The sequence below is a fragment of the Entelurus aequoreus genome, linkage group LG18 (assembly GCF_033978785.1).
Source record: "Entelurus aequoreus isolate RoL-2023_Sb linkage group LG18, RoL_Eaeq_v1.1, whole genome shotgun sequence".
In the NCBI taxonomy this organism is placed as follows: Eukaryota; Metazoa; Chordata; class Actinopteri; order Syngnathiformes; family Syngnathidae; genus Entelurus; species Entelurus aequoreus.
Genome location: NC_084748.1, coordinates 16617121 through 16639130, shown reverse-complemented (window position 1 = coordinate 16639130; position 22010 = coordinate 16617121). Strand labels below are relative to the sequence as shown.

Here is a 22010-nt window from a genome sequence, read left to right as displayed (position 1 = left end):
ACATATACACTACCGTTCAAAAGTTTGGGGTCACATTGAAATGTCCTTATTTTTGAAGGAAAAGCACTGTACTTTTCAATGAAGATAACTTTAAACTAGTCTTAACTTTAAAGAAATACACTCTATACATTGCTAATGTGGTAAATGACTATTCTAACGGCAAATGTTTGGTTTTTGGTGCAATATCTACATAGGTGTAGAGAGGCCCATTTCCAGCAACTATCACTCCAGTGTTCTAATGGTACAATGTGTGTGCTCATTGGCTCAGAAGGCTAATTGATGATTAGAAAACCCTTGTGCAATCATGTTCACACATCTGAAAACAGTTTAGCTCGTTACAGAAGCTACAAAACTGACCTTCCTTTGAGCAGATTGAGTTTCTGGAGCATCACATTTGTGGGGTCAATTAAACGCTCAAAATGGCCAGAAAAAGAGAACTTTCATCTGAAACTCGACAGTCTATTCTTGTTCTTAGAAATGAAGGCTATTCCACAAAATTGTTTGGGTGACCCCAAACTTTTGAACGGTAGTGTATATACTGTATATATACAGTATATACAGTATATAAGTAGTGTATATACTGTATATATACAAAATTGTTTGGGTGACCCCAAACTTTTGAACGGTAGTGTATATACTGTATATATACACTACCGTTCAAAAGTTTGGGGTCACCCAAACAATTTTGTGGAATAGCCTTCAAAGAATGGGCCGCTCTCAGTGATTTCCAGCGTGGAACTGTCATAGGATGTCACCTGTGCAACAAATCCAGTCGTGAAATTTCCTCGCTCCTAAATATTCCAAAGTCAACTGTTGGCTTTATTATAAGAAAATGGAAGAGTTTGTGAACAACAGCAACTCAGTCACCAAGTGGTAGGCCACGTAAACTGACAGAGAGGGGTCAGCGGATGCTGAAGCGCATAGTGCAAAGACTTTCTGCACAGTCAGTTGCTACAGAGCTGCAAACTTCATGTGACCTTCCAATTAGCCCACGTACAGTATGCAGAGAACTTCATGGAATGGGTGTCCATGGTCGAGCAGCTGCATCTAAGCCATACATCACCAAGTCCAATGCAAAGCGTAGGATGCAGTGGTGTAAAGCACGTCGCTACTGGACTCTAGAGCAGTGGAGACGCCTTCCCTGGACTGATGAATCACGCTTTTCCATCTGGCAATCTGATGGACGAGTCTGGGTTTGGAGGTTGCCAGGAGAACGCTACATTTCGGACTGCATTGTGCCGAGTGTGAAATTTGGTGGAGGAGGAATTATGGTGTAGGGTTGTTTTTCAGGAGTTGGGCTTGGCCCCTAAGTTCCAGTGAAAGGAATTTTGAATGCTCCAGGATACCAAAACATTTTGGACAATTCCATGCTCCCAACCTTGTGGGAACAGTTTGGAGGGGGCCCCTTTTTCTTCAAACATGACTGTGCAACAATGCCCAAAGCAAGGTCCATAAAGACATAGATGACAGAGTCTGGTGTGGATGAACTTGACTGGCCTGCACAGAGTCCTGACCTGAACCCGATAGAACACCTTTGGGATGAATTAGAACGGACACTGAGAGCCAGGCCTTCTCGGCCAACATCAGTGTGTGACCTCACCAATGCGCTTTTGGAAGAATGGTGGAAAACTCCTATAAACTCACTCGGCAACCTTGTGGACAGCCTTCCCATAAGAGTTGAATGGGATGGCACTTCAAGTTCATATGTGAGTCAAGGAAAGTGGCCAAATACTTTTGGCAATATATACAGTATATGTATGTACAGTATATGTATATATATATATATATATATATATATATATATATATATATATATATGTATGTATGTACAATATATATATATATATATATATATATATATATATATATATATATATATATATATATATATATATATATATACTGTATATATTTATATATATATATATATATATATATATATATATATATATATATATATATATATATATACTGTATATATATATATATATATATATACTGTATATATTTAGATTATTTAATTTTTTGTTTGTTTTTTTTGTTTTGTTTTGTTTTCTCTCCTGGTCTTCTGCCTCAAGCTGTGCTTAAAAAGACTGGCAGACTTGCTGATATCAGTGATACTGCTGGAGCTTTTTTTTTTTTTTTTAATGATCTAATCCTTCTGAGATTAAACTGCTGACTGCTGAAGTTGGCTTGTGTTTGCCAGAAGAGCGGAAGTGTTTTCCTTTTTTATAGGTATTGATTAGTATTTGGCAGCTGGTGTGATTTAAAAAAAAAAAAGTAGAAACAGACATAAGACAATTGACTAGCAAAGGAGTTCGTTCGTTCATATTAGCTCGCATCCAACGGCAAGTCCGTAATCGGGTAGCTAAAGTTGGTGTTTTATTGGTCCCCTGATAGCTCTTGGGTCTCGCCCCGAGGTTACATCATTAGCGACCATCACTTGGCAGCTTTTCGCCATTCCGCCGTGATCCTTGGCACGTGACCAGGAGGTTTTGGCCAGCAGCTGCTCCGGCCGCCACGTCCACCGCTGCCGGAGAGCTTGGCCCGGGCACCGCTACGCTGCCCCCACTTGTGCCCTCTGTCCGTTTGATTCCTGCTTTGCCGCTTTGTCACCCGCAACGCAGGTTGTGTTGAAGCGGTTGAAACTCTGCCTCGACGCCCTTTTTTTTCATCCCGAGGCCTGCAGCAACATGGTGTATTTGCATATCAGGCACAAAAAATGGCCATGCCATTGTTCTGTCTGATAAAGTTACATTGACATTTGCATCGTACCCTTTTGCTAAAACTATGACCTGACTAACCTGGTGGCCAACAATATTTGTCTTTTTGGCTGCGTTCATAATACTGTAATATGAATAAACGAGTACAGTATTATCACGTCAAAATAAACTCGCCTTAATGCATTAACAGTGGGACCTCGAGATGTATACCGTTCACATTTCTAAGTACCTGGGAATCGATACTGGTACTCAATGCAGTGTTTCCCATAAACTGCCAAGATACCTTTGGCGGTGGGGGCGTGGCTATGGGTGTGTTCACCATGACATCATCGAGTAATTTGCATAATTTACTACAATGATATGATTTTCTCTAAAAAGGCTAAAAAAATGTATACTTACTAATTAATAATAACAGTTTTGTTTTAAACGTCCATCCATCCTTCCATCCATCCATTTTACAATATAATTACAACACTTTATGTACTTATTTATATACAGATTTGAACAATAAGTTATTCACTGAAATATATTTATTAATTGTGGTTCTTACAAAAAATATATCTTATAAAATATAAAAGCTAAAATGGCTCTTAAAGCTCTGCCCCTTTAATTAGTGCATACTAAATAATTTAACTTTAGCCTACTACTACAACCATATTATTTACCAGCAACATAAAGTGAAACAGAGGCAGAGGTGTCCTGCCACAGTCAGTAACAAATAAACAGAAAACAGTAGTGGTCAAATACAAATAAGGCAACAAGAGAAGTATCCTACACTTCTCTTTTGTAAAGTAAATCTGAACAGCCTATATGGGCATCTCAGTGGCCTAGTGGTTAGAGTGTCCGCCCTGAGATTGGTAGGTTGGAGTTCAAATCCCAGCCGAGTCATACCAAAGACTATAAAAATGGGACCCATAACCTCCCTGCTTGGCACTCAGCAACAAAGGGTTGGAGTTGGGGGTTAAATCACCAAAATGATTCCCGGGCGCGGCGCCGCTGCTGCCCACTGCTCCCCAAGGGGATGGGACAAATGCAGAGGACAAATTTCACCACATCTAGTGTGTGTGTGACAATCATTGGTACTTTAATCTTTAATCTTAATCTTAATCTACATCAACTATATGATTTTCCTAAGAAGCTGGACAGGACAAAAAAAAATTAAAAATGTTTTTTTATTTATTTTATTTTATGTTTTTATTTGTGGCGGACGTAATTCTTTCGTGGCGGGCCGCCACAAATAAATGAATGTGTGGGAAACACTGCAATGGCACCATTTTTTTGGTTATTTTGTTTGTGTTAATAAATTTTAATTGTTTGATAAGAACATTTATTATTTTAATGTAACATTTAAAAATGAGCTGATTATAATTGTGCTGTCCAGTTGTTATATTTTGTTTTCTACTAACATTTGAGTCTCATTTGCAACGCAGTTGCACTTCCAAGACATTAAGTGCTGCATGAGCTATCTATGGTGTGTTGTCTAACTGGGAAGTAGCTTCTTCCACGAAGCTGAATCTGTCGTGTTGCGCCCTACAAAGTGTTTATAGAGTAAGTATTGTGCTTATTACACACCAACTGTTTGATTACCGTATTTTCCAGACCATAGGGCCCCACCGGATTAGAAGGCGCACTGCCGATGAGTGGGTCTAGTCAGGTCTATTTTCATACAAAAGGCGCACAAAAACAGGCAAACTGTTGAAAAAACAATAAAAAAACAAACTTTTAATAACATTTAAGTGCAATTAAAAATATAATTTCACCACTTTAGTCATCCTTTTTGGTCCATAAGAAAATTCTCTAGGACTTTAGCTCCAGACATCTTCTATTTGTTTAGTATTGTCATTACTGCCACAAGTGGGCATACTTGCCAACCCTCCCGATTTTCCCGGGAGACTCCCGAATTTCAGTGCCCCTTCCGAAAATCTCCCGGGGCAACCATTCTCCCGAATTTCTCCCGATTTCCACCCGGACAACAATATTGGGGGCGTGCCTTAAAGGCACTGCCTTTAGCGTCCTCTCTCACCTAAAAAGGAGACTATTATATATGTCTCCGTTGGACCCCGACTTAAACAAGTTGAAAAACTTATTCGGGTGTTACCATTTAGTGGTTAATTGTACGGAATATGTACTTCTCTGTGCAACCTACTAATAAAAGTCTCAATCAATCAATCAATCAATCCATAGGTTTATCTATAACCCATAAAGTAGGCAGGCACGGAGCTATTTCTCAGCATGTGTTTATTCTAGCCGGCAAGTTAATACACTGACACACAACATCCGGATTCCCATCATGCACTGCTTCAAAACTACGGCAAGTAGTAATGTCCAAAAACATTACAGAGACGAAGCAGAAGAACGAAGAAGAGACATGGCGACGACGAGTAAGAAGAATAAGAACGCTTGCAAGTTCCAAAATGATTGGAAAAAATAATTTCAGTTCATCCAGGACAGCTCGAAGGGGAAGGGGTATGCTGCCTGCACATTTTGTAGATCAGACTTCTCCATTGAACACGGTGGCCGAACGGATATACTCATTCATGAACGGATTATTTATATATATATATATATATATATATATATATATATATATATATATATATATATATATATATATATATATATATATATATATATATATATATATATATATTGCGGCCCATATGGACCACAGCTGCCAAACATATATTTTTTGGCAGGCTGCTTGGGGGCGTTGCGGCCCTATGGGTAAGAAACACTGAATTAAATATTAACCAAGTACAAACGTAATACATTCAAACTGTTGAATCAAATCTACAGCAAATTGTTACTATTGTAGCAATAAAGGTGCAAAACACGACTTACTTGCGTTGATGCTCACAATTCCGGGTGTCCATGAATGCAACCTTGCCGTAATCGTCATTGGTGCATAACGAGGAAAGACTGTTGTTGTTGCGGCTAGACCAGCGCCGCGGCACTCGCGGTGTAACGAGGCGCGTTAAGGGCGGACATTTTTAGTTCAGTTTAAAAAGAGCGTCAGACTGTGTGCGTCTGTCTGGATGCTACAATATTTATAAGACATTACTCGTACAAGCACTTGTTGCAGGTGTATTCATTTAGCACCGGAATAACATAGGTATAACATAATAACGCTGCATGCACTTTGAATAGCAAAAATAGCGATACATGCTGTATTTCACAGTATAATCTGATGCATGAGTATTTTGGAACACAGGGAGAATAAATTGAATTGTGTTGCATATTTTTGGCGCCTCCGTTACTCAATATAGTGACAGATAAGACAAATATTTTGAGGTCCAGACGGCGTGTTGCACAGTAGCTGCCTGGTCTGGTTTTAGGTGTCCGTGCTGAAAATATGACATGCTAATAGCAGAGATTACATCGTCCTTCTGGGAATAGCTGCGAGTCAGGGGTCTTGGTGCTTGCGGTTGACCCTTTTTTTTTTTCTGTCTTGTGTATATTCAGCCTGTGTGTGGTCACGTCCAAATTTACGGCCCCATATGAATTACACAGCAGTAAAATGAACTGGTACCTACTTTATAAGGACGTCCAATGTATTCATGGATAGATATGACATGGACTGCATACGCAATATTTATTATACACTCGTAATGACACCTGTGTCAAACCCATAAGAAATAATGGAAATAGAAATAATCCCATCCCAAAGTCTCTATTTCAATATCTGGATTGCACGTAGCAATACTACCGACTCGACACGGGCTCAAGCACTTGGCAGGCAAACAAACGTATAAGGCGATACTTTTCAAAATGTGTTACCTCGATGCTAATTTACATTGGATATGCCATGTACATGCTACCGATTAGCATTAGCGATTTTACAAGCCGATTTCAACGCTTACAAATTTGGGAATGAAAACTACAACTAGGTATATAACGATATGAAAATGTAATTGTATTGTCACCAAAATGATCACTACCGTATTTTCCGGACTATAAGGCGCACTTAAAATCCTTTTTTTCCCTCAAAACTCTACAGTGCGCCTTATGTAAGGAATATGTTTGGTTGAGCTTACCCACCTCAAAGCAATTTTATTTAGCACATGGTGTAATGATAAGTGTGACCAGTAGATGGCAGTCAAACATATGAGATAAGTGTAGGCTGCGCCGTTTGATGTGCTTCAACATACGAGTATCAATATGGTGTGTGCATAAGGTAAGACATATTATCTGGTGTTTTGTTTTGCAATATTATGCGAAAGCGACTTTTCTTACCTGCTAGTACCTGCTGATCTGTGTTTGGGATCTGCATAAATACTGAAAAATTGTGCGCGTCCGCCTTTGTAGTCCGTGCCGACACCGTAGTCGATAAGCTTCTTATTTTTCTCTATCTTCTTGCTATATGGCATTCATCCTCCGCCGTTGCCATTTGTAATATAAAGTAGTATGTTTTTACTTATATCCGTCAGTAAATTCGCCATGAAAGCGCTAAAACATACCGGTGTAGTGAGTTTACATTATTCACCCAAGGTAGTTTAGTTATTAGAGTTCCGGTCGGACGGTTTTTCACAGAACACATTTCGGGTGTTGTTGTTTCCGGATGAGGAGATGCTGCTCCGTTATTGATTTAAGTAAAGTCTGAATGTCATTAAAACAGTTAGCTCCATCTTTTGACACTTCTTCCACTCCCGTCCGTGCACGCTAAACCGCTACAACAAAGATGACGGGGAGAAGATGCTGTCGAAGGTGAGCCACAAAACGACGCATCCGGAAGCTACTGTCAGAAAGCGGCTCGAAGATGATCTATAAAACATATTCGAAGCAACATTTTGACCAAAGAACCACCATTACATGTTATGTAGACCACAAGGAAGTGTTTTCCATTTAGAAAAAAATAATAATAATATGACTCCTTTAATGCGCCCTTATATATAAAAAAAGATCAAAAATAGAGCATTCATCGGCAGTGCACCTTATAATCCGGTGCGACCTATGGTCTGGGAAAGTACTCATACCATAACCAAGTTTTATTTTAAAATATTAACACGATTAATTAATAGCCACAAAATAGGCTTCCTTGGTAGAAGAAATATGTTATATAATAATATTGTTATGGCTACTTAAGTGCTATATTGGGGGTTTTCTTCGCATGTTTAAATATGTTTATGTTCTCACATTTTAATTTGTATAATATTAGTGTTTTTTTTCATTATAAAGGAAAAAACATGTGTTGGGTGCGTCACATTAGGTTTATGTGACGCCACTCAAATTCACTTCCTGTTACCATCTTGCTTCGAGTATCGATCGATCTCTCTGTGTCATGATCCGTGGTCCGGATCATGTTTTGTTTAGTTATGTTCTGTTAGTTTTGGACTCCCTGAGTTCCTGTTTTGTGCACTTCTGGGTTTGTTTTGGTTACCATGGGTACTAATTGGTTTCACCTGCCTCTGATTACTGTTCGGCACTAATCAGAGAGCTATTTATTCACATTGCTCGCCACACTTGGTCTGGCTTCATTGTTTGCTTCATGCAACAGTCACGCTTGTAGTTCTTGTCTCCGAGTTTATGCTTCCTGTGCTAAGAGGTAACCTTGGCTTCCCACGTTTTCCTTCTGCTTGTTTTGTGTTTTTGGTACGTGTTTTAATTTTGAAGATCAAACCATGCTCCTACCTGCAAGTCCTGTCCGGAGTGATCCGTTTGCATCCCGGGGGAACAAACCTCGCAGCAAGCTGCGACCCCCCCGTCGTGACACTCTGTCTAAGAAAGCACAGCCTGCAGGTTTAATGGGACCAACAGATTATCTTAGTTGCTCAGACAGAAATGTGTTTATCCAAGTTTCAATTGGGGAATGTCGTCTTTTAATGGAGAAGGACGTCAGTGTCTCTCGTTTTCATGTAAGCATTTAAAGGCCTACTGAAATGAATTTTTTTAATTTAAACGGGGATAGCAGATCTATTCTATGTGTCATACTTGATCATTTCGCGATATTGCCATATTTTTGCTGAAAGGATTTAGTATAGAACAACGACGATAAAGATTGCAACTTTTGGTATCTGATAAAAAAAAAGGCTTGCCCCTACCGGAAGTAGCGTGACGTAGTCAGTTGAACATATACGCAAAGTTCCCTATTGTTTACAATGATGGCCGCATGAAGTGAGAGAGATTCGGACCGAGAAAGCGACAATTTCCCCATTAATTTGAGCGAGGATGAAAGATTTGTGGATGAGTAAAGTGCAAGTGAAGGACTAGTGGGGAGTGGAAGCTATTCAGATAGGGAAGATGCTATGAGAGCCGGGGGTGACCTGATATTCAGCTGGGAATGACTACAACAGTAAATAAACACAAGACATATATATACTCTATTAGCCACAACACAACAAGGCTTATATTTAATATGCCACAAATTAATCCTGCATAAAAACACCTGCGTGTTTGTTACGCTAGCTCCTAACTCCTCTGCTAGCTCCTAGCTCCATAGAACACGCCAATACAATTCAAACACCTGATCAACACACACAATCACTCAGCCCAAAAGACCGTTCACCTAACCCAAGGTTCATAAAGCTTATATATTTTTAAAAAGTTACGTACGTGACGCGCACATTCGGTCAAGCTATCAAATGTTTAGCAGCCAAGGCTGCATACTCACGGTACCTGATATTCAGCTGGGAATGACTACAACAGTAAATAAACACAAGACATATATATACTCTATTAGCCACAACACAACCAGGCTTATATTTAATATGCCACAAATTAATCCTGCATAAAAACACCTGCGTGTTTGTTTTGCTAGCTCCTAGCTCCTATGCTAGCTCCTAGCTCCATAGAACACGCCAATACAATTCAAACACCTGATCAACACACACAATCACTCAGCCCAAAAGACCGTTCACCTAACGCAAGGTTCATAAAGCTTATATATTTTAAAAAAGTTACGTACATACGCAAAAAAAAGTTGCGCACATACGGTCAAGCGATCAAATGTTTAGAAGCCAAAGCTGCATACTCACAGTAGCACGTCTGCGTCTTTGTCATCCAAATCAAAGTAATCCTGGTAAGAGTCTGTGTTGTCCCAGTTCGCTACAGGCGTCTGCGTAACGAAGTCAAAAGTCCTCCTGGTTAGAGTCTCTGTTATCCGAGTTCTTCCATCTTGACTGCATCTTTCGGGAATGTAAACAAAGAAGCGCCGGCTGTGTACTGTTGTTGCTGACTACGTTCGAAAAATACGTCCATTTCGCACCGAGAACTTTCTTCTTTGCTTGCTCAGCTTCCTTCTCCATAATGCAATGAACATGATTGCAACAGATTCACGAACACAGATGTCCAGAATACTGTGGAATTATGAAATGAAAACAGAGCTTTTTCGTATTGGCTTCAATGTGGAAGGCATACCCGTGTTCGCCGGTCTACGTCACGCGCATACGTCATCCTCAGAGGCGTTTCGAACCGGAAGTTTAGCGGCAAATTTAAAATGTCACTTTATAAGTTAACCCGGCCGTATTGGCATGTGTTATAATGTTAAGATTTCATCATTGATATATAAACTATCAGACTGCGTGGTCGGTAGTAGTGGGTTTCAGTAGGCCTTTAAGCTCGCTAGCGCTAGCGTGCTTCTCCAGTAAATAAGCTGTGTCACCAGTCAGTGAATGTTAGTAATCACTGTTTTATGATCATTATAATTTAAAACGGTAATACTGACAGTGGGAAATTTTACTGCGGTTTATCGTACTCCAACCAAGATGCATGTTACAATCAAACAGTTGGTGTGTAATAGGAACAGTATATACTAAGGGTGTAACGGTACATGTATTTGTATTTAACCGTTTCGGTACGGGGGGTTCGGTTCGGAACGGAGGTGCACCGAACGAGTTTCCACATGAACATATTAAGTAGCGCACCGCACGGACGGACATAAGTAGCGTAGCACACTTTGTGTAAACAATGCACACTGAGGCACAACACACGGCATGCTAGCAACGACCGGGCTACGACAACGTGCAAAAGCCAGAGCTGGAAGACCCTCCTGCCTCGTTAAGATCTCTCGTTTGGGAACACTTCGGCTTCGCGGTGCGATACAACAATGGAGGACGAGAGGCGGACAAAGCAAAAGCGGTTTGCCGACATTGTTCAGCAGCAGTAGAGTATGCTTCTGGCAACACGTCAAACATGCTAACCCATTTGAAGCGGCACCACACCCAAGTGAACATCGCTTCAACGAAGAGAAATACGAGCGTGGTGCAAACACAGCTCCCCACCGCATTCAAGCAGCCTCTCCTCGGCGAGTCAGACAGGGCTAAGGCAATAACAAATTCAGTTTTAAGACTTTATTGCATTAAAAACTAGATTTTGACCCACTTCTATGGTGGAAGAACAATGAGCTCACATATCCTCTTACTACCAAGTTAGCCAGGCACTACCTCGCCATACCTGCTACCTCCGTGCCCAGCGAAAGGGTATTTTCCACAGCTGGAGACATTGTAACTGCACGCAGGTCTGCTCTCTGAGCAACAACTTGAATCAGTTTAATGTTGCACTTTATATGTGGAAATGTTGCACTTTATATGTAGAAAGGTGTTGTTAAGAAACCAATTCTGAGCCTTATCTTATTTAGTTTTTATTTTATATATGTTGACTGCATTAACCCTGGCAATGGACCCTGTGTGTATATGTATGTTATTGTTACCCTTAGCACATACTTGCCAACCTTGAGACCTCCGATACCGGGAGGTGGGGGGTGGGGGTGGGGGCGTGGTCGGGTTGGGGGCGTGGTTAAGAGAGTATTTCATACATATATATATATATATATATATATATATAATGTGTGTATGAAATACTCGACTTTCAGTGAATTCTAGCTACCGTATTTCCTTGAATAGCCGCAGGGGCGTTAATTAATTTAAAACCTCCTGTCACTCCTGCGTTTACCGGAAACCGGCGGGATGGCCGTGCATGCGGTAATTATTTTAAAACCTCTTCTCACTCCGCCGTTTACCAAGAGGAATCCATAAAATTTAGACGTGCGCTTTGAGTGTGATGTAAGCATACCATCATGAAAAGCACATTTAATTAAAAAAAACGTTACTATGGTCTTACCTGTACTTATAAATGGAGTCCATTTGCAGCTCCTTCTGACCAAAAGCATCGATAACTTGTTTATAGAAGTCTTCATTATTTTCTTTTTTCCGTTTTAAAAGTCTCTGTCTCGATGGAGATATTCCTTTAATTATTACCTCCTGCTTCCATTGAAAGTCCAGTTTAGAAAACTGTTTTATTTTAGATACCGGCATGTAATCCTCCATGTTAGAAGGAAGAAAAAAAATCTCTTGCTGCGTGTGTTCACTTCTTCTGCAGTACCGGAAGTCGCAAGAAGGATCACTAGCGCTGCAGCGCCCTCTACCACCAGGAGGCGGGAGTCATTTAATGACTTATACAGTATTTCACACATGCAGCTACGGTATATTAATAAAACATAGCTGCTTACTGTTCTCTTTAGCATACTGTACCGGTATTCAATAGCTTGGACCTTAAATCCTACTGAATAGCTCTTTATCTTTTTTCCTTTGTGCGATTGTAAACTACTGAAAGCAGCTTCCTCCATTTTCAAAATGAGGACAGATGCGTCACTTGTGACGTAACGAATTTGACCCGGTGGAAGTTCTAGACATATGCTAAATATTCTGAGAAACGAGTTTGACCTGGTGAAAAATATAGACATGCGATAATAAAATTAATATTTTGCGAAACGAATTTGATCCGGCTTCAATAATAAACCGGCAATAAGGCCAAGCATGCGTTAATTATTTTGAGAAACGAGTTTGACCCGGCAGTAATTCTAGACGTGCGCATACTATATTCCCTGCGCTAATTCAAGGAAATACGGTATATATATATATATATATATATATATATATATATATATATATATATATATATATATATATATATATATATATATATATATATATATATATATATATATTTTTTTTTTTTTTTAAATTTGATTATACATATAAATAAAAGAAATACTTGAATTTCAGTGTTCTGGAGGCTATCCAGTAGATGGCAGTATTGTCCTGTTTAAGAGTGTCACAACATTGCTGTTTACGGCAGATGAACTGCTTTACGGTAGACTAAAGGTGACTGCTGTTGTTGTGTGTTGTTACCGCGCTGGGAGGACGTTAATGAAAATGCCTAACAATAAACCCACATAAGAAACCAAGAACACGCCCTCGATCATTCTACAGTTATGACATCATTGGGCAGGCAAGCTGTTTATATTGTGGGAAAGCGGACGTGAGAACAGGCTGTCCCCACTCAGGTCCGCATTGAGCTGGAGGGGGCGTGGCCTCCAGCTCCGGCTGAATACCGGGAGTTTGTCGGGAGAAAATTTCTGCCGGGAGGTTATCGGGAGAGGCGCTGAATACCGGGAGTCTCCCGGTAAAAACGGGAGGGTTGGCAAGTATGCCTTAGCATTCATGACTGCCTGCTGTTGCACTGATCAGCCTAGTGGTGGCTCACATCCATCACACACAGAGCTATTTCTATTTTGGGCAGAATTATTATAGTGTTCCCAATGTTAAAGGGATAAAGCCATTGTTTACAAATTTGGTAAATAGATAACCAGAAAATGTATATTTTGTTGTTTTCTTACTGTACCGAAAATGAACCGAACCGTGACCTCTAAATCGAGGTACGTACCGAACCGAGATTTTTGTGTACCGTTACACCCGTAGTATATACAGTATAACAACTTTGTAGGACTCAACAAAAGACAAAACTGGCACATTCAACTTAATGGCAAAAGCTACTTCCTGGCTATGGCAACACACTGAGGACAAATTGAAATTAGTGCATACTTGCAAACGAGACTCAAAAGTGTAAGAAAACATGATATAACAACTGGACAACACAGTTACCAATATCAGCTGACTGGTAAATGTTAAATTAAAAAAGAGATTTTATTATCAGAAAATGTGTACCATGAGTACAGATATATAGTACTGATACCGTATCAGATATCAATGTTACTACTGTATGAGCACTTAATATGAAAACATTTGTTTGAGGGGGAAACATTTGAACAATGCACTCTCTTACACTGGCTAACTCCAGTGCACACACACACAGGCACCGACACCATTTGAGACACAGACAAACAAGAACGCCAATGTTCACTTAGAGTATATTTTAAAGTTACTCACCTTGGTTATTTCTGTACTTGCAAGAGATCTGTATGCTCCAGCCATGGTCACTTGTCGTGTCTGTCGACACGCTGCGGGCATGTATTGCACTTTAAAACGTGAGGTCAAGTGATGACTTGGCTCACGTTTGTTGCCCACGATGCAGAACAATGTACCACCACTTTCAAACAAAACATTAGAAAAACAGACTTGCATGAGCTTCAACTTTGCATGACTGTGCCGTACGGGATACTGCAGTGCTGTGTAAAGTATAATTAATGATGTAGTGCAGTGGTTCTCAAACTTTTTTCACCTCAGAAAAAACTTGGCTTTCCAAATACCACCGTAATGAACCAACATTAAATTACAGTAGGCTAGTAGGCCTAAGTATTCAACAAAAACAAGGCAGAGGTTTTAAAAAAAATTTTTTACAAGTACTGTATTTTCCGGAACTATAAATCGCACCGCTATACAAGCCGCACCCACTCAATTTTAGGAAAATATATTTTTACATATATTAGCCGCACCGGACTGCAAATATGTTGTTAAATGAGTTATTTACACAGAAAGATTTTGCAAATGTTTCTTTACACTCCGAGGGCTTTACTTTGCTAGTCCTAACAGAATTGCTATTTTGACATCCAGTGGACACATTCAGAACAGCAGTTTCTTTCATAAAAAAAAAATGCAGATCATTTTAAAGGCCTACTGAAATGAATTTTTTTATTTAAACGGGGATAGCAGATCCATTCTATGTGTCATACTTGATCATTTCGCGATATTGCCATATTTTTGCTGAAAGGATTTAGTAGAGAACAACGACGATAAAGATCGCAACTTTTGGTATCTGATAAAAAAAAGCCTTGCCCCTACCGGAAGTAGCGTGACGTAGTCAGTTGATAGCCTCCTCGTATTTTCCTATTGTTTTCAATGCAGCTAGAGCGATTCGGACCGAGAAAGCGACGATTACCCCATTAATTTGAGCGAGGATGAAAGATTCGTGGATGAGGAACGTTAGAGTGAAGGACTAGAATGCAGTGCAAGACATATCTTTTTTCGCTCTGACCGTAACTTAGGTACAAGCTGGCTCATTGGATTCCATACTCTCTCCTTTTTCTATTGTGGATCACGGATTTGTATTTCAAACCACCTCGGATACTATATCCTCTTGAAAATGAGAGTCGAGAACGCGAAATGGACATTCACAGTGACTTTTATCTCCACGACAATACATCGACGAAACACTTTAGCTACGGAGCTAACGTGATAGCATCGTGCTTAACTGCATATAGAAACAAAATAAATAAATCCCCGACTGGAAGGATAGACAGAAGATCAACAATACTATTAAACCAGGGACATGTAAATACACGGTTAATGCTTTCCAGCTTGGCGAAGCTTAAAAATGCTGTTGCTAACGACGCCATTGAAGCTAACTTAGTATAACGGGACCTCACAGAGCTATGATAAAAACATTAGCGCTCCACCTACGCCAGCCAGCCCTCATCTGCTCATCAACACCCGTGCTCACCTGCGTTCCAGCGATCGACAGAAGGACGAAGGACTCACCACGATCATCCGTGCGGTCGGTGGCTAGCGTCGGCTAGCGCGTCTGCTATCCGAGTCAAAGTCTTCCTGGTTGTGTTGCTGTAGTCCGCCGCTAATACACCGATCCCACCTACAACTTTCTTCTTTGCAGTCTTCATTGTTCATTAAACAAATTGCAAAAGATTCACCAACACAGATGTCCAGAATACTGTGGAATTATGAGATGAAAACAGAGCTATTTTGTATTGTATTCAATGGGATACCGATACTTCTGTTTCACTGGTTACGTCACGCGCATACGTCATCATCCAAAGACGTTTTCAACCGGAAGTTTAGCGGGAAATTTAAAATTGCACTTTATAAGTTAACCCGGCCGTATTGGCATGTGTTGCAATGTTAAGATTTCATCATTGATATATAAACTATCAGACTGCGTGGTCGGTAGTAGTGGGTTTCAGTAGGCCTTTAATACTTGGCAAACTCATCACGTGGGCCGGATATACCTTTTCACGGGCCTGATCCGGCCCGCGGGCCGTACGTTTGACACCCCTGGTGTATAGAAATGCATAGTCTTGTATTTGCTGTTGTCGTCTGTAGCGAAGAATAGCTAGCGCGCGTGTTTGCGTACGTTGGCTCGTCTCGCCGTGAGGCGACCCAAGTTGGGCGTCCTGACAGGCGATCAAAGTGTCAGCGCCAGAAAAGTGAAAGAAAATCTCCGGAGAGGAATTTGACAGTCCTATGTGGAGTCCTACACCCCTGCATAGCCTCACACTGACGACATGGGCTACTGTGTGAAATTAACCTTGCGAGCGTGCGTTCGTGCAAAAGCAGAATGAAAAGTGTTTTTGTTCACTTGAATGACAGATACACTTCATATTTTTGGACTAGTAAAACATATTTTTCGTTATAAAAATGTATGCCGCTCAAAAGAGATCATTTAAAAAATAGATAATTGAAAAATATGTCACAGATAGATCATTATTATAATTTTTTATGAATAATAGCACCTATGGTCAGTGGTTTCCAAAGTGTGAGGTGGTCAGATGACGTAATGGGTGGACCAGCAGCATGAAAACAATAAAGAAACAATTTTTTAAGTTGAAATGCAAATTTTAATATTTTAGGTAGAGATGTCCGATAATGGCTTTTTTGCCGATATCCGATATTCCGATATTGTCCAACTCTTAATTACCGATTCCGATATCAACCGATACTGATATATACAGTCGTGGAATTAACACATTATTATGCCTAATTTTGTTGTGATGCCCCGCTGGATGCATTAAACAATGTAACAAGGTTTTCCAAAATAAATCAACTCAAGTTATGGAAAAAAAATGCCAACATGGCACTGCCATATTTATTATTGAAGTCACAAAGTGCTTTTTTTTTTTTAACATGCCTCAAAACAGCAGCTTGGAATTTGGGACATGCTCTCTCTGAGAGAGCATAAGGAGGTTGAGGTGGGCGGGGTTGGGGGTTGCGGGGGGTGTATATTGTAGCATCCCGGAGGAGTTAGTGCTGCAAGGGGTTCTGGGTATTTGTTCTGTTGTGTTTATGTTGTGTTACGGTGCGGATGTTCTCCCGAAATGTGTTTGTCATTGTGGTTTGGTGTGGTTTCACAGTGTGGCGCATATTTGTAACAGTGTTAAAGTTGTTTATACGGCCACCCTCAGTGTGACCTGTATGGCTGTTGACCAAGTTTGCCTTGCATTCACTTGTGTGTGTGAAAAGGCGTAGATATTATGTGTTTGGGCCGGCACGCAAAGGCAGTGCCTTTAAGGTTTATTGGCGCTCTGTACTTCTCCCTACGTCCGTGTACCACTCCGTACAGCGGCGTTTTAAAAAGTTATACATTTTACTTTTTGAAACCGATACGATAATTTCCGATATTACATTTTAAAGCATAAATCTCTAATTTTAAGTAAACCATGTGACTAAATCAGTCATGTTAGGTTGTGTAAGTGTGACAATACATTCATCTTACGAGACGATACCCGATATTGGGTTGACGAGATTAACATGACCTACAACCCATTAGCTTTGAACCTATTTCCACAGGTAAAAATTAAAATGATAAAAGTTGAAGTAAAGATTTGCTAGATCCCGGTTTGCCGTGTGCACAAAGCACTTACTGTGCGGTTCCAATCCCTCGTGCCTTAGCCTTGAATTAACACCTGATGCATATAATCACAGCAGTATGATGATTCTATGTGTCTACATTAAAATATTCTTGTTCATACTACATTAATATATGCTCATTTTAAACTTTCATGCAGAGAGGGAAATCACAACTAAGTCAATTGACCAAAACTGTATTTATTAAACAGTTATTAAGCAGTGGCACAAACATTCATGTCATTTCAAAACAGAAAGTGCAAGATTGTCAGACACGTTTTAAAACAAGCTATGAGTGCACTTTTGTGCATGATGTCACTAAGATGACTTATCAAAACAACACTAAATTAAAATAGCACTTTTTGTACAGAACGCCACTACAATATTTTAAAACAAGTAAAGTGCACTTTTGTGCATGATGTCACACAAGATATTTCAAAAACTGTAAAATAAAAATGAGCTGCATAATAGGAAATCAAATTGTTAATGTCCTTCGCTATGTGGTAGGTTCCTGCGGACGTTATCTCCTTCTGTTGTTGACTATTTTTTTCATACGGTGTTGATGTGGAAATGGAAGACGCCAGGCTCAATTGGGTCAGTGCTGGTTGCTTCTGTATTTTGTTGGGTGTGGCACCGGCCGAAGATGTTGACATGCGGAGTTTCAAGCACTCTTCATTCTCTAGTGGGTGACTTTTCAAATGATGCTACAAATTAGTACTGCTGCTACTTTTTGTAGCAACGCTTTTGCCGCATACTTGACATATTACGGTTGTCTGTTCAACATCTTTCCGCTTGAAGCCAAACCACCGCCAGACGATGGACCCCGTGCTGTTTTTCTAGGGAGTTAATTCTTCCTCCATTTGTTACCAGATTCACACCTTCTCTCTCTCGTAGTACCACTCGCACTGCTCCGCTTGCACCACCTGCCACAGCTAACGTTACCTATGGTACATTCCTCTCTGCTCGGCGAGGGCGTATGACGTAACACTATATGACGTATGTAAGAAGGTGCGCTTGTTTTATCTCTCTGTGAGAAGGAGAGACAAGAAAGAGTGAGAACAGCCTGTAGTGCAGTGGTTCTTAACCTGGGTTCGATCGAACCCTAGGGGTTCGGCGAGTCGGCCTCAGGGGTTCGGCGGAGGTCAGGACACACCCGACTCATCGTGTAAATAAAAACTTCTCCCTATCGGCGTATTATGGATACCCCCAAACAATTTCCCTCTAATTTTCCATATGCATGGACCTACTCAGTGGCCCAGTGGTTAGAGTGTCCGCCCTGAGATCGGTAGGTTGTGAGTTCAAACCCCGGCCGAGTCATACCAAAGACTATAAAAATGGGACCCATTACCATTACCTCCCTGCTTGGCACTCAGCATCAAGGGTTGGAATTGGGGGTTAAATCACCAAAAATGATTCCCGGGCGCGGCACCGTTGCTGCTAACTGCTCCCCTCACTTCCCAGGGGGTGAACAAGGGGATGGGTCAAATGCAGAGGACAAATTTCACCACACCTATTGTGTGACAATCATTGGTACTTTAACTTAGATGTGCACACTGTGGCCACACCAGCAGCGCACCTGTCCCAAACTTGGCTAAATACCAAGTTAAATATTTTATTATTATAATCAAATGACTAACAAAAAATATAGTTTTTCATGAGCTGTGTACTAGTATTGTATGTCTGGGTGAGGGGTCCTGCTTTGGAAATAATTTGTACCCCTTTCCGATATCGCATTTAGTTCCCACTAAAACATTCACATGTTGCACAATGAGATGTAAACATGGGATCATGTGTACATTCTTGTAACTTTCTGTTTGTAACATATATCTGTATTAGTATTTCTTTAATATAATAACATCATTTCATGATAAATATTTATAAGTTAAATTTAAATTAAGAAAAAAAAACATTTTATTTTTCACTAAAGAAGGGTTCGGTGAAAGCGCATATGAAACTGGTGGGGTTCAGTACCTCCAACAAGGTTAAGAACCACTGCTGTAGTGTAATGCTCGCAACTAAAAGCAACTGCCTGAGAACGTATACTCGAATACTCACGAAATAGTCATTTCCTACATCGCACAGACAAACCCACGATATATCGAGTATATTCGATATATCGCTCAGCCCTAGCTCATCCCTACTTCTGGCTATTAAAACAAAAAAAATTCTGACTGCGTTCTGTCTGCAAGTCAGCTTTGTATATGTACTGTATGTATTAAAACAAAATATAAACTGATAAAATGGAGAGAGTCAGTTCTGTCACTTAGCTCCCCCTCCCGTCCGTCCACACTGCAGTGGGGGGTAACTTTCCAGTGTCATAGACCAGCATGCCTCAGTCTGTAAATAGCAGATCTGATCACCCAAACAGGGAACTCTCTCTCTCTCTCACTCTCTCTCTCTCCCGCTCGCTCATGACTTTCTCCCGTGGTCCCAGTACTTCCCAGGCTTTAGGCGCATGTCGGAATACGGGCCGGCCAGGAGGGGAGTCTCTGGAAGAAGACTGGGGAAGTTAACATTTTGAAACAGAACACAAAAGACAACTGGGCGGATCGCGGCTCATCTTTCCTAAAAAAAAAAACAACGTCTTTTTGGGGGTTTTATGACGGTAAGAGTTCATCTTGACGGAATGTGGCACCTGCACCTTGCTGCCTGGGGGGGTTTGGGGGGGGGTCATCCTTTTGGGTTAAATGTGGCAAACAATAGCCAGGCTTCTGGGTTGGAGTCAATCAGTAACTAATTAGTAAGACAACACAGGAGACATTTCAAATAGGAAAATAAGCTTTGATTGCAATTTGCACGATTGAAAGGTTTTATGGTGTATAAGAGCTCCTTTGTTGCGGTTACACAAAAGTAGTGATAAAGAAAAAATTACATTAAAATCATATGTATATCATTTTATTTATACCAGATGTTTGTGATGTCGTCATGGGCCATAAAAAATATTTTTGGAACCGTACCGTTTTCTTGTGAAGCTTATGTTAACATTACACTGTAATTATTGCCTGTATATTTAATTGCAGAGTCTCCTATAGGGAGTGATGGGCAAATGAGTGAGCGTGTGGCACACTCACAGGCTGCATTGACACTGCACTGATACCGTGCTGGTGTTTCATAATGGTGCCACAGGCTGGATAACATTTGACCTGCAAATACAATTAGTTAACAAACTACCTTATCTGGTACTTAAGGATCAAAATTATCCCTCAGTTCAGAAGCGTTCCGTTTTCTTGGTTCCATTTAAGTCGATGATCCAATACCGGCACGCCACTACTTATTTTAGTACGAGCTGTCACTTGTGAGCGGAGAGACATAATTTGGCGCTTGACAGTCAAATAAAACAATTGCATATGTCACGTTTATTTTTCGTAAAGTGACATACACATTAGGGTTACAGTATCACTCCTTGTGTTTCATAGAAATGTAATAATGCTACTGAGCCTTGTTTATTGTGTTCATAAACAAGCATATGGTCAAAAACCCTATGTTTTCCTTGCAACTTTCTCATGCACGCCAAATCTATATTCCAGTTTTAAAAAGGTTGAACTTCTGTAAACCTTTGAGCTCTTGCAGTCTGCTTTTGATGTTGTTCAGTCCCAGCCGACTCAGCTGAGACTAGCGCTAAAGGCAGAGAAATCTAAGGTGATGTTATTTTCAAATGGCAAACGACTGCCATTGAACATTCCAAAAATATCATCTGCTTGTGAAGTTGAACTTGAAAAGGTCACGACATATAAGTACTTGTCTTTTAAATCACTTATAGAAAGAATTGGTGGAAATGCTTGATTCTGACCACCTTTATGCCTTTGCTAGATTATGGACATTTGCTTTTTATTAGAGATGTCCGATAATGGCTTTTTTGCCGATATCCGATATTCCGATATTGTCCAACTCTTAATTACCGATTCCGATATCAACCGATACCGATATATACAGTTGTGGAATTAACACATTATTATGCCTAACTTTGTTGTGATGCCCCGCTGGATGCATTCAACAATGTAACAAGGTTTTCCAAAATAAATCAACTCAAGTTATGGAAAAAAATGCCAACATGGCACTGCCATATTTATTATTGAAGTCACAAAGTGCATTATTTTTTTTAACATGCCTCAAAACAGCAGCTTGGAATTTGGGACATGCTCTCCCTGAGAGAACATGAGGAGGTTGGGGGGGTGGGGTTGAGGTGGGGGGGGAGTAGGGGGTAGCGGGGGGTGTATATTGTAGCGTCCCGGAAGAGTTAGTGCTGCAAGGGGTTCTGGGTATTTGTTCTGTTGTGTTTATGTTGTGTTACGGTGCGGATGTTCTCCCGAAATGTGTTTGTCATTCTTGTTTGGTGTGGGTTCACAGTGTGTCGCATATTTGTAACAGTGTTAAAGTTGTTTATACGGCCACCCTCAGTGTGACCTGTATGGCTGTTGACCAAGTATGTCTTGCATTCACTTGTGTGTGTGAAAAGTGTGAATAGATATTATGTGATTGG

General features: G+C 40.4%; 1 protein-coding gene across 10 annotated transcripts in view; it reads left to right on the top strand.

The window, feature by feature from the left end:
- Positions 1-22010, top strand: part of sorbs2a (sorbin and SH3 domain containing 2a) — a 173453-nt gene that overhangs the window by 35426 nt on the left and 116017 nt on the right. For 2 of the 10 annotated variants that reach the window (XM_062026654.1, XM_062026650.1), the window contains exon 1: positions 19968-20135. The exons of the other annotated variants lie outside the window; for them this stretch is intronic. The gene's annotated coding sequence lies outside the window, so the exon portion shown is untranslated. Of the gene's footprint in view, positions 1-19967; positions 20136-22010 lie in introns of those variants that run through there. 10 annotated transcript variants of the gene reach the window in all.